A 6,122-nucleotide genomic window follows, 5' to 3' on the forward strand; every position below is an offset into this window, starting at 1 on the left:
CATTTTATTGTGCATGTACATATTTGTCTAGTGGCCTTGTGGGCGCAAATGTGTGGTTAATAATTGTGGGGACATAGGTGAGCTGCATTCTGTATTACGATCCGTAGTCAACAGAGTCTCCTTCAGAAATATTATATTTTCCTGTCTAATTTGTATTCTGGACAGATGCTATATTTTATTTTTAATTCCCTAGTAAATGCTCATACACTTGTGACACCGGGTTTTGGGATGATTATGGGTTGCACTGTATTGAAAAATTTTAAAAATATTATTACGTATTTAGTAAACTTCATCTTCTGCTATTTAATTGAGGGGAACAACTATGACTTCAAAAATATTAAAATGAGAATTTATTTAGTATTTATTGTTGGCTTGTTTGACAGCGGTGTCCAGCGCCATCACGACCTTTATGGATTTTGGATCGTGACAATAGGTTTTAGTCACATTTTATTATACATCCTTTCTTCCCTTGAAAAAAGTGTCTAACACAAGTTAATAATTCCCATATGTGGAATCTATATACGCAAAGGTCACATTTGCATATGGGGAACCTACATTTACAAGACTAACTCATAAGTCAAGAATGAAGCACAAGTGACATAGTTGCATATATGGAATCTACGTGTACACAGAGGCTACCATTGCATACATGGATTTCACATTCGCAAAAGTGGAACATGACAAAAGCTAGTAATATTTTCCTATAAATAACAAGCTCTCTTTGTATAAGGATCATCCAATCTTTTGCAGGACACAAGAACTAGTCTTGGCCTCTTTCTTTTCTTTCCTTGTAGTAAAAATATTTTCTTTGTCTTTTAAATATTTCTAGTCTTCTAAAAATCCTTTTTAGCTTTTCTTACTCTATAATGGAATAATTTCTTTTTGTTGGGATAGTTGATGAAGCTTGATATATTTCATAATACTATCTTAATTTTATATATTCTTGGCTTGAAACTTTTTATTTACATTTCATACAATGTTGGAATGATGGTTTTTAATTAATCTATTATCACGTCTATATATTTTATCTCTAAGTTATTCTTATATTAATTTTGTAATTATTACGGAGCAAAATTAATAAATAATAGCTGATGAATAAAATAGTAGAGTGAGAGTAATTTTTAGTAAACTATTATTTCAAGTCTGTAATCTTGCTTGCCTCAGTTTTAATTCTCACAGAGGAATTGTTGTAGGTAAGATTATTGGTCTTTAGTAAAAATATTCTCACGAAGTTTTGACTGTCTTTTAACACAATTCAAGCAAGAAAAATACTTCGGTTTAATCGTCACTAGTCTTAAGTTAATTAATTAACATAATCCTCATGGAGTGTTATTAATTGATTATTTCTTAGTGAGCAAAATATAATTATATTAGAAATAAGCAATCATTCTTTAGAGAAATAAATGTAGAAATTGAGATTTTATTAAAGTAATATTATCAAGTGAATTCAATGATTCCCAACTCTTTTAAATTATAAATCTTCCCGAAGTTATTTGTTTTTTAAATTAATTAACAAGTTTTAAACCTCACTCACTTTTCATCAATTTGATTCTCTCAAAGACTAGTTAAAATATTACAAGTTTGTAGCATAGATTATCCAATCTCTGTGGGACGATATCATAAACTATACTAGAATTTGACAATGAGCAGAAAATTCCCATACATATTGGCCTTGTCAAGAGGCATCAGGGTCCCGAGATTCAACATATCCCAGGTTATCCGACTACAATCTTAACATCATCTTTATAAGGAATATTAAAGAAGCTAGGTTCCCGAATCTATGGTGTGTGTTCCAGTTCGGTCACATAACTAGGACTGCTGGCACCTTCGTGAAGAAGTGGTAACTTTGTTGAAAAATGGTCACTGCACTTCAAGCTAATGGCATAATAGTTAGAGACTAGTGGCAATAAAGAGTGATAGTTCCGGCGGCAACTGTTGTTTGAGTACTTATAGTGAAGTGGTAGAAGCGGTTAGTTTTCATTCAATATATTCTCTATCCATTTTAAAATTAGTTACTTAGTTTGTTAGGATCGGGAAATAGAGTAGTGCAGAATTTAGCCAAACAACGTTATGATGACAATAACAAAGACAATGCAAGTTGATAATAATGGCAACTAAAGAAGATAAAGAAGACACAAATTTAACGTGCTTCGGTAAAGGTGACCTACATCCACAAGCGGAAATGAGTAATTTTACTATACCAACAAGAGTACAAAAGAGAGTACAAAATTAGAGTAAATACTCTAATTAGTCCCAAATACCCCAAGAGAATAGCCTCACAAAATCACTCCAAAGAAAGGGGATCACACAAGTGTTTCCCAACACTCAACTCTCTTACAAAATAATCTCAATTACTAAAGGGGGAGAAAGAAAGACAAGAGTTAAAAACTCTTGAATTGGTGTGTTTACAAATGAGGAGAAGCTCCTCTATTTATAGCAAGAAATTCTTGGCCTAATAGTGGATATTATGTCATAGCAAATGTCATGAAAACTTGGTCCACAAATTTTGTTATAGTGGATATTATGTCATGGCAAATGTCATAAAAACTTGGCCCCCACTTGAAAAGAAGCCAAATTAATGGCCATATTACAAATCTCCACCTTGGCCTAATTTTGGCTTATATATAGTAAATTTGCTACACCTTCTCCACAACAACCCCAATGGGCAAAATCATTCTTCATAAATGCCAATCAAGTTTAGGCAAAGCTTGAACTTGGACACTGGAAGAGGTTTTGTGAACATGTCAGCAAGATTGTCTCTAGTGCTGATCTTCTGAACAGAGACTTTTCGTTCAGCAATGGTTTCTCGGATGAAATGATACTTTATATCAATGTGTTTCGTCCTCTCATGATACATTTGATCTTTAGTCAAGTGAATGGCACTTTGACTATCACAGTAAATGGTAATACCACCTTGGTGTGAACTGAGTTCCATAAATAGAACCTTCAACCATAAAGCTTCTTTGATCACCTCGGTCACTGCCATATATGTTGCTTCGGTAGTAGATAAAGCTACTACATGTTGTAATGTAGCTTTCCAACTAATAGCGCAACCACCAATGCAAAATATATAGCCTGTCAGTGATCTTCTTTTGTCGAGATCACCTGCATAATCTGAGTCTACAAAACCAACCAAAGTGTTAGTATTACTTCCAAACTCCAAATATGTGTTTGAAGTACCTCGCAAGTATCTGAGAATCCATTTCACAGCCTGCCAATGTACTTTTCCAGGGCAAGCCATATACCGTCTTACCACGCTTACTGCTTGTGAAATATCTGGATGTGTACAAACCATTGCATACATAATACTGCTGACTGCACTGGAATAAGAAATATGTGCCATGTACCTCTCTTCTTCCTCTGACTGTGGGGACTGAACAGCTGATAACTTAAAATGAGCAGCAAGAGGGGTACTAATTGGTTTAGCATCTTTCATGCCAAACCTCTCCAAGACTTTCTCCAAGTACTTCTTCAGGGTCAGGAATAACATGTTGGCTTTTCGATCTCTTTTGATCTCCATGCCATGGATTTTCTTAGCTGCTCCCAAATCTTTCATCTCAAATTCACTTTTCAGCTGACTTTTCAAATTGTGCATTTCTGTTAAATCCTTAGCAGCAATGAGCATGTCATCAACATAAAGTAATAAGTACACAAATGAACCATCATTTAACTTCCGGAAGTAAACGCAACTATCATACATGCTCCTCAAATAACCATGACCCAGCATAAAGGAATCAAACCTTTTGTACTATTGTCTTGGAGACTGCTTTAATCCGTACAAGGATTTCTTCAACAAGCAAACATGATCTTCTTTTCCTTCAATTTTAAATCCTTCGGGTTGATGTATGTATATTTGTTCCTCAAGTTCACCATGTAAGAAAGTTGTCTTAATATCAAGTTGTTCTAATTCCAAATCATACATGGCAGCTAAGGCAAGCAAGACACGAATAGAGCTATATTTAACAACAGGTACTACAAAAAAAACTGGAATTAGCTACGAACATCGTCGCTAATCTGTCGCTAAAATGCTCGTAGCTAGCAAATTTATTTGATAATCTGTCGCTAAATGAGATTAGCGATGAATTTTGCTGTTTAGCTACAAAATTTGTCCGTCACTAAAACATGCTTTTTAGTAGTGAGGTGAGAAAATATCATTAAAATCAACTCCTTTTACCTGAATATAGCTCTTTGCAACTAATCGTGCCTTATACCTCGCATCTTCAATCCCTGGAATGTCATCCTTTTTCTTGAAGACCCATTTGCAACCAACAATTCTTTTTTCCTGATGGCGGCTTCACAAGAGACCAAGTACCATTCTTATGGAGAGACTTAATTTCTTCATTCATTGTAAGCCACTTGGCTGAGTCAGCACCAGAAACTGCTTCTGAATATTTTGATGGTTCTCCAATTTCTTCAGTTTCCTGTGCAACTAAAAAAGCAAATGCAACATGATCTCCAAACATTAATAGTTGTTTACTTTCTCTTCTTGGTCTATGTTTGGCTATAGAAAACTCCTCTTCTTCTAGTTCAACTTCAGGAGTCTCAACTTCAGGAATTTCAGTTTCTAGCTCAACTTCAGGAGTTTCAACTGTATTTTGCTCCAAAGTTGATGAGCTTGGCTCAGAAGGAATGCTAATCTCAACCTCCACCTGCTTCTGTGTACTCTTTTCTTTATATGTATTACAAGAACTAGAAGACTCTTTTCTAGAATATAACATAGAGGATTCATCAAATGTTACATCTTTGCTAATTATAAATTTTGGTGCCATGGGATCAGGATACCATAGTCGGTATCCTTTCACCCCAAATGCATGCCCAAGGAAAATGCACTTTTTAGCCCTTGGCTCTAATTTTCTATAATTTACATGCATGTATGCAGGGCAACCAAATATCTTTAAATAAGAATAATTAGCAGGAGTACCTGACCATATTTCCTCTGGAGTCTTAAAGTTCAAAGATGCAGAAGGATCTTAGTTGACAATATAACAAGCTGTAGAGATAGCTTCTGCCCAAAAGGCGTTTGTCAACCCAACATTTGAAATCATGCAACGAGCCTTTTCCAAAAGAATTCTATTCATTCTTTCTGCAACACCATTTTGCTGAGGTGTCATTCTCATCGTAAGATGTCGTGCAATTCCTTCATTCTTGCAAAATTCGTTGAATTCATCATTATAAAATTTCAAGCCATTATCTGTTCTAAGCCGCTTAACTTGTTTTCCTATTTGCTTCTCAATTAAAACTTTCCATGTTTGAAATTTAAGAAAACATCACTTTTATTTTTCAAAAAATAAACCCAAACTTTTCTTGAATAATCATCAATGAAAGTTAACATATACCTGGCACCACCTTTTGATGGGGTACGTGAAGGACCCCAAAGATCTGAATGAATGTAATCCAAAGTACCTTTTGTTCTATGATTCGCTGGAGATTTGAAGCTGACTCTTTTTTGCTTTCCAAACACACAATGTTCGCAGAACTCCATATTTTTGGTACTTTGACCACATAAGAGACCTCTTTTGCTGAGGATGGAAAGACCTTTTTCACTTATATGCCCCAATCGCATATTTCACAATTTGGTAATGTAAGAATTTAATTTATCTGATATTGAAACTGCAGCATCACCTGTAACAGTAGATCCCAATAGAGTATACAACGTACCAGATCTGTGTGCTTTCATGATCACAAGAGCACCATGAGAAACTTTCAGAATTCTACCTTCACCTGTGTACTTGTACCAAAGAGATTCTAGAGTGCCCAAAGAGATGAGATTTTTATTCAAGTCAGGAACATGTCTAACATCGGTGAGAGTTTTCACCACAACATCGTGAATTTTGATTCGGCCTGTACCTTTTCCAATAGCTTTGCAGGCAGTATTGTTGCCCATCAAGAGAACTCCATCTCCAGTAGATTCATATGTGGTAAATAGATCCCGATTGGGCCACATATGATAAGAACAACCCGAATCTAAAATTCACTCATTGTTAGATTTGAAACTATTATTAGTTGCTAAAAAATAGTTCCCTTAGTCTCATTAGCAACTACACTTGCTTTGGCAGTGTCAGTATTTTTGTGTTCATTTTTCTTTTCTGTATGCTTTTCTTTGTTTTTCAATTTAAAGCATT

The sequence above is a fragment of the Nicotiana tomentosiformis genome, chromosome 2 (assembly GCF_000390325.3).
Source record: "Nicotiana tomentosiformis chromosome 2, ASM39032v3, whole genome shotgun sequence".
NCBI lineage: Eukaryota > Viridiplantae > Streptophyta > Magnoliopsida > Solanales > Solanaceae > Nicotiana > Nicotiana tomentosiformis.